This window comes from Notolepis coatsorum (assembly GCF_963971535.1).
Source record: "Notolepis coatsorum genome assembly, chromosome: 1".
In the NCBI taxonomy this organism is placed as follows: Eukaryota; Metazoa; Chordata; class Actinopteri; order Aulopiformes; family Paralepididae; genus Notolepis; species Notolepis coatsorum.
The window spans coordinates 49,917,113-49,929,894 of NC_140165.1; the positions used below are offsets into that span (position 1 = coordinate 49,917,113).

Consider the following 12,782-nt stretch of genomic DNA (forward strand, 5'->3'; position numbering starts at 1 on the left):
TCGGGTCAGAGTCGAGTCCCCATTACCCTTGTTCGAGTCCGAGTCCAAGTCATCGAGGTTGAGTCTGAGCTGACAAAAAAAGCTCTACATTAAACATAAATGACACAGCGGTCACCATTTCAAAGGGAGTTTATTTACTTTGTGACACAATAGCCAAACAAGTGCACTAGCCATCAATATCGTATGCCAAATGATTAGGGCCTATTACAAAAAATTTAATAAAAAAATAAACAACTGTATTTATAAATGAACAAGTACGTGTCCGAGTCTGCACCTTCCCAGTCCGAATGCTGTCAATGCTTGAGTCCAAGTCCAAGTCCGAGTCATCAGTGCTCAAGTCCAAGTCGAGTCACGAGTGCTGAAAATCAGTCCAGGACTCAGACTCCACTCCCAGTCCTGGACTCGAGTACTACAACAGTGGTGTACGTGGTTGCAGATATTGCATATTTACACTTTTTTCATGTAGTTATTTATTTGTGTGAGTGACACTTGAGTCCACTCTATTCTGTAAAAGCCCTATCCCGTTTACAGGAGCCGGGATATTGAATTGGAATTTCAATATCAATTGGCCTATCTCAAGCCCCGCCCTATTTTCCTATATCCTCCAATCACAACTGTTGTTCTTCTGAGGGACAGTGATTGGAGGGTCGAGAAGAGAAGGCAGGGCTTGTAATAGGTCAATTCTAATCATAAAAGTGAAAGGTGGGAAGCCACTTAAATGCAAAAGTACAACGTGTTTAGTCTCGCACTGCCAAGGATTTTCTTTCACATCACATTTAGCGCTGTACCAATGAAGAAGAAAGGGTCTGGTGGAATCATTAGCATTTTAGGAAGAGAGGGACAATCATGCTCTGGGTTATTTTTAAATCTCTCCAGCCAATCAGGATGGAGCTGTTGCAAAACAATTGTGAAAGGGGAGGAGAATTCGGACTTGAGTGAGTCTGCCCAATGGGAGAATTATATCAAAATCTATGTGGATATGAACATCACCTGTGAGGTAATCCAGGGTCTCAAGCAGTTTCTTTTCTCTGGTGAAGTCCAGGGCGAAGGTGTCAAAGGTGTCCGTCAGACTGATCTCAGGGATTAGCACCTGGGATGATGCTGTCGCCATGGAAACCCTAAATGAGGAAATACAACATGTTACGGAAGGTTTAAATTATTATTATTATTTAATTTTTTTGTCGTCATTTATTTCCATTTCGATTACAAATTGTCACATTCAAGTTTTTAACACTGATCAATAGACCACTGAAATGAATAGTGTCTAACATCTTTAGTGATTTCACGCCAGCAGTCGATCACCATAGCAACACCCAGCCGCACCCTGAACTCTACTTCACTCTACTCCCATCAGGTCGCAGATACAGATCTCATGCTACACTTAGGCTACGTTCACACTGCAGGCCTTAGTGCTCAATTCTCATTTATCTGATTTTTTTGTTTGGCTGCTCACATTATCTGGCCAATATAAGATTCCAGTGTGAACCGGTCATGCTCTTGAACTGACCCGCATGCGCAAATGAACAAGTATGACAGTCGTATGATTGTTCAGACTGAGGTTGCATTGCAAACAATCTGACCTGTATCTGATTTAGGACCACATACTGTATGAAAGTGGCCCAAATCAGAATTGAAAATATCAGATTTGTGCTGTTCACTCTATCATGAGAAAAACAGATCTGAGTCACATATGAGCGAAAAAAATCTGGGCCATTTTTGCCTGCAGTGTGAGTGAAGATCTTCATGCCCTCTGCCATCGCTGCCTTCAACAAACTGTAGCCAGTGTTGTAGTCGAGTCAGAGTCGAGTCAGAGTCACCAAAGAAGAGCCAGAGTCGAGGCAGAGTCGAGTCCCCATTACCATAGTCAGAGTCCAAGTCATCAAGGTTGAGTCCACTCCACATAAATGACACAGTGGAGTTTATTTACTGTGTGACACAATAGCCAAACAAATGCACTAGCCATCAATATCTTATGCCAAATGATTAGGGCCTATTACAAATTTCTTTTAATTACGACATAACTATTTATCAATTAACAAGTCTGAGTCCAAGTCTGCACCTTCCGAGTCCGAATACAATCAATGCTCGAGTCCGAGTCCGAGTCATCAGTGCTCAAGTCCAAGTCGAGTTACAAGTCCAGAAGATCAGTCCAGGACTCGAGTACTACAACACTGACTGTAGCAATAACATTTAATGGACTCATGTTCTGTATTGTGTTCCCTATGACTAAGTTTTGTGTTTAATTGATTGGTTGATGTTCCTTGATTGTCTTTGTGTGTGTACAGGCTCTAAATGGATGATAATAAATTATCATGGGTGATACAATTTTATACTGAAATTGTCAGTTCGGGAAGCGGCGTTTTTGGCATGGTAAGCACGACTCCCAAAAGGTCTCCATCTAAGACTTCATGAATCATTTAACTGGCAGTTGGTGTCCACTTTAATCAGTGTGGAAAGTGAAACAGGCCATTAAAAAATAGATAGATGACAATAAATAAACAAGATATTTCCCCCAGACATTTCTCTCTTCAAAAAGCGAATTCGAATATAAACGTCCTCATTACGGACACAGAGTTGTCCGCTGTTCCAAAGTGTCTCTTCAGTCTCTGTCACTTCAAAGAGAATAACTCTTCCGATTTCGTCACTCTCTCTGTCTTTTTTAAACCGTGCAATCTGTGGCCATGTTTCTGGCATCAGCTCGGTGGGTGTCGACCCCTTGATGAGCGGACCAGGTGGACACCCACTGTCACGTCGTCTGCCAGCCCATTAGCTGCTTTGAACCAAATTGCATCCAATGGCCAATAAAATCCCGCACTTCACTGTGAGACTAGGTTAAGTGGAAGAGAAGCACGCACATCGGGCTGTGTCAGGTGTAGGACCAACGGACACAGATGATTAAATTATAAATGGTAAATGCATTTATATAGCACTTTTATCCAAAGTGCTTTACAACTAATGCCTCACATTATTCAAAAACAGACGGCGGAGGTGCCAATCTGCTCATTGGGAACAGTTAAGTATCTTTCTCAAGGACACTTTGACACGCGGATGGGAGGAGCCAGAACTGAAACGGGAACCTTCTGATTACCAGACGACCGCTCTACCTCCTGAGACATTGTCTAACCCTAACCTTCTGATTACCAGATGACCGCTCTACCTCCTGAGCCACTGTCTAACCCCAACCTTCTGATTACCAGACGACCGCTCTACCTCCTGAGACACTGTCTAACCCCAACCTTCAGATTACCAGAAGAATGCTCTACCTCCTGAGACACTGTCTAACCCCAACCTTCTGATTACCAGATGACCGCTCTACCTCCTGAGACATTGTCTAACCCCAACCTTCTGATTACCAGACGACCGCTCTACCTCCTGAGCCACTGTCTAACCCCAACCTTCTGATTACCAGGTGACCGCTCTACCTCCTGAGACACTGTCTAACCCCAACCTTCTGATTACCAGATGACCGCTCTACCTCCTGAGACATTGTCTAACCCTAACCTGCTGATTACCAGACGACCGCTCTACCTCCTGAGACACTGTCTAACCCCAACCTTCTGATTACCAGAAGAAAGCTCTACCTCCTGAGACACTGTCTAACCCCAACCTTCTGATTACCAGACGACCGCTCTACCTCCTGAGACACTGTCTAACCCTAACCTTCTGATTACCAGACGACCGCTCTACCTCCTGAGACATTGTCTAACCCTAACCTGCTGATTACCAGACAACCGCTCTACCTCCTGAGACATTGTCTAACCCTAACCTTCTGATTACCAGGTGACCGCTCTACCTCCTGAGCCACTGTCTAACCCCAACCTTCCGATTACCAGACGACCGGTCTACCTCCTGAGCCACTGTCGCCCCAACTAGTGTCTGTCTAATCATAACTAGTGTCTGTCTAGCCTGTGGTTATTGCCAGGCCCTTAGCACTTGTCCTCCGACCGGCCATGAACAGTGCACCCTCCGCTCACCGTCCAAGCACCATGTGACCGCGAAGGTAAAGGGGTAGTTCAGATTTTTGGAACCCCAGCCATGTAATTGTTCTGTTCCTCATGCTAGCTCCAGCTAGTTGGCCACACCCCTGTCTATACGAGCCGACTGAAGACAAGGGAAATCTACTTTGTGTACACCGTGGAGTCGATTTCAGTCGTCTTCAGTCAGCGTGTACAGACAGGAGCTTGACCCCATTGACTTTGCAATTGATCTGCAGCTAACTACCAGTGATAGAATGAGGGATTGTGTTGAGAAAGTTCTCTACCGATCAACGCTATCATTGGTAAATAGCGAATAGGGCTAGGGTTATTCCCTTAACCCCTTAAGCCTACTGGACCGATATTTATTTCACCTCATAAATAGATCAATACAGTCCGTATTAATTAGCGTTTCATTTTCAAATGTAGCCAAGAGTAAAGCCCCTAACCCTATCAAAACAGCAGTCAACGTGTATATTTTCAGCACTACGTTTGTTTATCAATGATTTGAAGTGTTATTAGCGAAATATGAGCTTATAAAAATCTCAACAACAAATCTTGATTAGGCTACTCTCATATTGTGAGATATGACCTCTTTTGGGGAGGGGGTTGTCTTTCATATTATATATTTGGAGGGGGACAAATGTACTTCTTCTCAATATCGAGGGGTCCGCTGCAACCCAACCTAAATCTACACCTATGCAGTCCAGAGAATTCAGACATTGAAGTGGGGGGTATTTCAATGTAAGAGTGTGTGGACATCAAGGGGCTATTATTACTGCATGGTTTCAAGCGTGTTACACTCACCCCTCTTAACTCACTCCACACCAACTCAAGCGGGAGAGCTGGGCTCAATAATATTATCCAGGTCAACAGGCACAATTACTGTATGGCTCTCGGCTACTGGCAAGCACTTTGTGCGTTGCACTCGTCCTCTGACCAGTCTCGAGCCGTGGACTCTTCCGCTCACCAGCGTGTCGCTGCGAAAGTGTTAATGCCAACGGTCTTAATCGTAACCGAAAATAATTAATAATAATAATAATAATAATAATTATTCATTACATTTATATAGCGCTTTTCTAGACACTCAAAGTGCTCCCCACAATGTAGGGTGGACATTTCCTCCTTCACCACCACTTAGCATCCAACCTTGGGCTATGCAGGCTCAATGGCTGCCATACATTGGCACCCATCACACATCATCAAAATTGGTATGAGGTAGAAATCACCCTGGGTCCATAGCCTGAAGTCGTATGTAGTACAGGACCAAATTTCTTAAAAATACATTCAGAAATGAGTGATTCGGAGCGATTTTGGTCAAAAAGCTCTGCAGGTTTCAGTTTTCTCATTGACTCCAATGCATTCCGCGTTTTTTTCTCTTTCTGTTTCCGCTCGTGACTTTTCACCTAGATCCTCGATTCGCAGAGTTGGGTATCATTGGAAAGCCACACTCATTGTTTACAACCCTGTCCAATAATTTTCAAGGTCGCCAAATGATTGACGGAGCCTCGGGAGTCGTGGGTGGTAAAATAAAATAAAAAAGTCTGCCGTGTACTTTGGCGCACGCCTCAAATATCGGCATGTAACTCGAGAACCGCTGACGGATTTTGACGCCTGAAACGGCAATCGACAGGCAACAAATAGGGCTTTAATTCGATATATATATATGTATAAAAATATGCACACCCGAGCAGCTAGAGGTTGCCAACGTGGCGTGGCGCGCCGGTGGGCAAATCGCCCTTAAAACGTCCCGGGGCCGGGTTGGTGCCAGTTAAGAGGTTAACGACCGAGATTCAGTCAGGACCTCTGTTTAGCATCTCATCCGAAGGACGGCACTTGCAGCTATACGGTGTCCTTATCACCATAACAGGGGCATTGTTACTGACCAGAGGACAGAGTGCCCCCTGCTGGACAACAATACCACTTCCCACGTTTAGCACTGTACCAATAATAATAATAACTTTATTTGTATAGCACTTTTCATACAGAGGTTGCAGTTCAAAGTGCTTCACAACAGTAAAAATACAGGCATGGGTGAGCATAGCAGGGTATGGTAAATCACAGTGTTTCACATTAGGATCTAGCATCCTAATAGGCTCTCTATTCAGTAATACAAATAATAAAGTAGTTTAAAATGATTAAGTTTAAAAATAGTCTAAAAATTATAAAATAGAACGGACATACAACAACAGTAAAAAATGTAAATAGCAAGGTTACAGTAAAAAGTGTGAAAAATAGTTTAAAATGATTCAGTTTAAAAATAGTCATATAACCGACACATGAATTTGATAGGCAGTGTAAAATAAGATAAAATTTACATAGAAAAGTAGGCAGGGTAAGAATAGTGCAGGTAAGCCATTGAAATGCCTGACCAAAGAGATAGGTTTTAAGCTGTCTTTTGAAGATGTCTAGCGAGTTGGCTTCCCTGATGTTTTGGGGTAGTTTGTTCCACAGTTTTGGGGCATAGTTGATAAAGGCTGCATTACCGATCCTCTTTTGACTGTTTCTGGGAGCCTCTAGTAGTCCAGCAGCTGATGATCGCAGTGTTCTTGCTGGCGTGTAATTTATTAGAGTGTTGGTGATGTAGCTAGGTCCCTGTCCATTTAGAGCTTTGTATGTAAATGTAAATGTAATGTATGTAAGGAGAAGGACCTTAAAGTCAATTCTAAATGTTACAGGAAGCCAGTGTAAAGCAGCTAAGACTGGACTAATGTGCTCTCTCCTTTTGGTTCTAGTTAGCAGTCGGGCTGCGGAGTTTTGGATTAGCTGAAGCCTCTCTGTGGTTTTCTTAAGGAGACCTGTGAAAAGTGCATTACAGTAGTCTAACCGGCTAGATATAAATGCATGAATTAGCTTCTCAGCATCGTTCTGATTAATAAATGGTCGTACTTTTGCTATATTTCTGAGATGGAAGAACGATGTTTTCGTTACTTTGCTAATATGAGAATTGAAGTTCAGTTCTGAATCTATGATAACCCCAAGACTAGTGACCTCAGATTTGATCCAAGGGGTTAGTCCTCCTAGGTTCTTTATTAACGTTTCTTTTTTAGTTTTGGGGCCGATAATTAGAATTTCAGTTTTGTTCTCATTTAGTTTCAGGAAGTTCTTACTCATCCATTTATTTATTGCCAGTAAGCAGTCTGTAATGGAGCTAATCGCTGTATCATTTGGTTTAGCAGATATGTACAGTTGTGTATCATCCGCATAGCTATGGAAATCTACATTATGTTCTCTGATGATATCACCCAGCGGTAACATGTAAAGGGAGAAGAGTAAAGGACCTAAGCAACTCCCTTGTGCAACTCCATAGTTGTTGTCGTATATATCACTAATATCAGACATGTGCTCTCCTAGTCTAACATAGAATTTCCTCCCTCCATCCATATCTCTCTATCCATCCATCCACCCCTTCATCCATCCATCCATTTCTTTCTCTCTATCTTTCACTCTCTCCCTCTCTTTTTCTCTCTCTGTTTCTCCTTCTCTCTCTCCCCCTCCTCCCTCCTTCCCGTTAGAACCCTTTACAATGGATGGGGGGAAATAAAGGTTCTGGGTTGTTTGAATGTCTCCCTCCCAAGGCAATGCTAAAGGACAGTGTGGAAGGGGATGAGAATTGGTACTGTAGAGTCAGAGCCAGTGGGAGATCTATACCATTATCAACGTCCTGTAGATCAGACTAGTAATTGTATTGTAAAGGACAGCGATTTGCGCGTGACCTCTGACCTCTCTGTGATGCTCTTGGCGGTCTGCAGGAAGCGAGCATGATCCGTCTCCTTCAGCGTCTGGTCGGCCTGCGTGATGAGAGCAGATGACCTCTCGATGCATGTCTTACAGCTGGAGATCTGCTGGGTCAGCTTCCTCAGCCTCTGAGACTGGAAGGAAGGAAGGAAGGAAGAGAGGAGAGGAGAGGAGAGGAGAGGAGAGGAGAGGAGAGGAGAGGAGAGGAGAGGAGAGGAGAGGAGAGAAGAGAAGAGAAGAGAAGAGAAGAGAAGAGAAGAGAAGAGAAGAGAAGAGAAGAGAAGAGAAGAGAAGAGAAGAGAAGAGAAGAGAAGAGAAGAGAGGAGAGGAGAGGAGAGGAGAGGAGAGGAGAGGAGAGGAGAGGAGAGGAGAGGAGAGGAGAGGAGAGGAGAGGAGAGGAGAGGAGAGGAGAGGAGAGGAGAGGAGAGGAGAGGAGAGGAGTTACAAGAGTATTTAGCAGGATCCACATTTTTGTAATGTAACAAAATATGTCTTTTTTTGGGAGGGGCTGCTGCTGACTAGTCTGGTACAGTATTTTGTTCAGCTCACATAAAACCACCAGTCACATCCTACAGAAAAAAAGATGGAGGGAGGGACAGACCCAGACAGAAATATGATTAACTGAAACCTGCATAATTGATATTAGATTTAATTTTATTTAATTATTAGGTTGTTGTCTAGGATCCTACTGAGCATATCCAGCCTAGCCCCCCCCCCCCCCCCACCCCCCCCCCCCACCCATCCATCTCTCTGATGCCTCTGCGTTCACAGTGATTTAAGGAGACGGATTGGGGTCGACAGCTGGATTTAGGTCAAACGGACCGTTTGGACCATGCAGAACTTAATCAACACTAATCTGGACTCTAATCCGCAGAACTTTTGACGAACCATCACCTCATCGTGAAAGTGTTACGATGAGAGTCCGGCTCAGGAGGGAAATCTGAGTCTTCTGAGGACGACGGCCCCGACAGGAAAACACTTTTGTGTTTTTGAAAGTAACCTCAGATGGGGCTTTAACCCAAGGAGCGTGAGACCTGCCCTCATAATTTGGCCTAAAGGTTTGAGTGGCCCTTGAGATGCTCCCCATGCAATTTGAATGAAAAGAAAATAATAATAATTATGTAACCTTTATTTACCCAGGCAAGCAAGTAAGAACAAATTCTTATTTTATTTATTGTGAAAAGTATGCATAATGTTGTGTTTTCGGTTGATGTCGGTATCGGAAATTAAGAGTTGGACAATATCGGTATATCGGATATCGGTAAAAAGGCCAATATCGAACATCCCGAATAATAATCGAGGCCAGCTTCTGTCTGTGTCCTGGAATAGGAAAACTATAGTGTGTGGCGATCATGTGCACAATGATTGGTTACATGCTCTAGTTTTCTATTTCTGGAGTCTGGATTAAATGTATTCAATGTGCACGGGCAGTAGCTCCATGATGCTGCATGGTCATGGATCTTTAGGCAAATGGTCGGCCATCTTTAGTCACACTGAAGACCGGCCATTTGAAGCATAGAGCGTCTTCTTCTCTAGTGTTCCTGTAACAACTCGACCACCATGTGACAGAGCGGCTCCGTCACTGACTGTGAGCAGCGCGCATACACACACACACGCACACACACACACACACACTCACACACTCACCATTACCTTCTGTTATTGTATTATAATATATATTTAAAAAAAATATTTAAAGTGCGGTGATGAGCCACACACAAAACTGTGGTGAGAAAATGTCATACCGCGACAGCCCTACATCAACCCCCCCCCCCCCCCCCATCATTAATTTCCTTTACCGTCAGTATAACCATAACCAAGGGTGCACACCTGGGAGTGCTACATTCATTCATATTATCATACATATTCTGTCGGAGTAGCCATCGATAAGCGGGTGTGAGCAACTGGGTGCTATAAAATGTCACTGTTTACAATACCGACATTTGCACTTTTATTCCTTATTCCTTATTTACTTATGATTTACCTACTGTCCCTTTATTTTATTTCATTTTACTTTATTTTTATTATTATTATTTTCTTTTTTTTGTTGTCTAATTGTTTATTTGTGTGTATGTGGGCAAGTGTATGTGTGTATGTGTGTGTGTGTGTGTGTGTGTGTGTGTGTATGCCTGTATGCGCGTGTGTGCGCGTGTACGTGTGTGTATGTCCCAGTGTGTGTGAGTGTGAGTGTGTGAGTGAGAGATGGGAGAATGGATTGAGTGGGGAGCACAAGGAAAATTGTTAAAAATTGTTCATGAGAGTGACACTGAACATTCTGTAGATCTGTCGATTGAATGTGAAACCTCATGAAAAATAAAAAGATTTAAAACATATTATCATACATACATTCATACATATTATCATACATACATACATACATGCATTCATCTTATCATTCATACATACATTTATATATGTATTAGGTTATTATGGCTCTGGGTTTTATTGGTGTTGCTGTTTGATTGGTTTAGGTTCATGAATTCATTTGTATATAGTGTGTAGGAAATTGTTAATGAATTGATGTGTAGCACGTGTAGGTTGTTAATAAATTATGTGTGGCACCTGTGTGAAGCCTGATGTGAGGCTACCAGGTGTACATGAGGGTTGCTTTGGCCCAAGGAAGTCTGTAATCACCTGCTCAGTTACAAAGTTCTAAAGACAATGGAGATGCTCACTGTGCGCCAGACAGGCCACAGCACGGCTAAACCCTGGCTAGTGGAGACCAGACAGGCCACAGCACGGCTAAACCCTGGCTAGTGGAGACCAGACAGGCCACAGCACGGCTAAACCCTGGCTAGTGGAGACCAGACAGGCCACAGCACGGCTAAACCCTGGCTAGTGGAGACCAGACAGGCCACAGCATGGCTAAACCCTGGCTAGTGGAGACCAGACAGGCCACAGCATGGCTAAACCCTGGCTAGTGGAGACCAGACAGGCCACAGCACAGCTAAACCCTGGCTAGTGGAGACCAGACAGGCCACAGCATGGCTAAACCCTGGCCAGTGGAGACCAGACAGGCCACAGCATGGCTAAACCCTGGCCAGTGGAGACCAGACAGCCCACAGCACGGCTAAACCCTGGCTAAACGAGGCATAAGTGGCAGTAATGCAACTCTGAGGCAAACATTTTTGTAAGAATGAGGGAGTGGCTAAACTGTCCCCTTCTGTCTGTTTCATCTACATCTATTTTAAAACACGCTTCAACATGGAGTGTCCTTTTTCCGGACTAATGATGAGTCCGTCTCTGTTAGATTTGTATGAGTTCTTTCCCGCAGGCAAAACGTTGAAATAGAACAAGGTTCAAACCCCATGTTGTCACGGCGACCTTACCTTTCCCTCTTTGATCTTGGTGCCTATGATTTGTCTCCTCTGTTGTATGATGTCTATCAGAAGATCACACTCTTCCATCAGCTTGCCTTCCTGGCGGTTCGCATTCACCTGAGGACACACGTGAAGACAGGATCATTAGGATGGATGGATGGATTTGATTTGTGATGTGAATCAACAGATCACACCCCTCATTAGCTTGCCCTCCTGGTCTCAGTAACACATGGAGATAGTAGAGGTAGTCGTTTTATTCAGTCATCACACGCAATACAATAATGCACAATCATTCCAGACTGTCAACGGTCTTTGATTTTGTCAGTGACTGAAAAGGTACAATGCCTGCCTGGTAGACGGACAGTGCCGGTTAGCCTAGGCATTGTCCAACTAACACCTCTCCCGTAGGCTAACCGGCACTGTCCACTTCCATTCATTGTGCTAAGCTAGGCTAACGTGCAGCCAGATAGCTTTCTACTGAATGCACAGAGAGGAAACTGGTATCTCTACCTTCTTGTCTCTCTCTGGAGAAGACATAAGCTAATGTTCCAAAATGTCAGTAGGAGTTAGATCATTTTGTGTACTGTACTGTGTAGGGACTGTCCTGCTCCACTAGGGGCAGGCTTTTCTCATTCACTAGGCTGGGGGCGGGGCTTGCTTTTCAATTTACAGGAGCGATCTTTTCTACCACAAGAACTGCCGAGTCCCGAGGCTGGTAAGTGCTAGTTAAAATGTACACAGTAGTACATCACTGTCCTGCTACATCACTGTGATCCACTGTCCTGCTACTGTTGCATCACTGTCCTGCACAGTACAGGACACAAAATGATTTAACTGCCTCTCCAAAATGTTGTAGTGTTCCTTTAACAGAAACACTCGTACGATGGCTGCCTCTTCCAGCGCCGCCCGGAGAACGACAGACGTTCAACTCGGTGCTGTCGAGTAACTCGGTGAATTGCGGAGCAATTCCAACGGGCGATAACTAGTTCATTAAATTTAATTTCACAATAAGACCGCAGGTATAGAAATAATGTGCCGTTCCTGCTCCTTTTGCATTTCCTAGTCGACGTTTTAGCGCCTTGGAAAGTTTTCTGCTGACTGTCGAGGCGATAACAGGGGGAGTTGTTAAGGACAAGACTGTCGTGAATGTTGCCAGGCCAATGAGGTGTGTTATACACTCCCTCATGTCTGCACATGCACACACACACACACACACACACACACACACACACACACACACACACACACACACACACACACACACACACACACACACACACACACACACACACACACACACACACACACACACACACACACACACACACACACACACACACACACACACACACACACACACACATACTGTACACACTCACTCAACAGGTGGTCTTTTATGATATTACAGGGGCTTATTGCTTCATTTCCTCACCAGTGCTAAACAACACTACAGCAGACCCTGCAAGGCTTCCACAGTGTTCATGACTCACCCCCCCCCCCCTACCCCCTCCCTCCCCCAAAATAAACTTTTAATATGATTCTTTCACCGTCGTGTGAGCCAACACACACTATTAGCCACCTGGTTAACCGTTTCAAGTCAATTAACAGTGGTTATGTGTTGATGATTCTGTGCTCGAAACATGTCGACTTGGTCCACCGGAAAGCATGTAAATAAATAGTTTGGCGCCAACCTCTCCCACCTCTGCTGTATAGAAAACATCTATAAAAAAAAAACGCTGACACGTTGTGT

At 44.1% G+C, this 12,782-nt stretch overlaps 1 pseudogene across 1 annotated transcript in view; it reads right to left on the bottom strand.

The window, feature by feature from the left end:
- Positions 1 to 12,782, bottom strand: part of LOC311240112 (E3 ubiquitin-protein ligase Midline-1-like) — a 90,499-nt pseudogene that overhangs the window by 21,845 nt on the left and 55,872 nt on the right. The window contains exons 3-5 of the transcript XR_014620985.1: positions 11,042 to 11,149; positions 7,698 to 7,846; positions 991 to 1,118 (exon numbers count right to left, since the gene is read on the bottom strand). The product of XR_014620985.1 is annotated as an E3 ubiquitin-protein ligase Midline-1-like (transcript). The remainder of the gene's footprint in view (positions 1 to 990; positions 1,119 to 7,697; positions 7,847 to 11,041; positions 11,150 to 12,782) is intronic.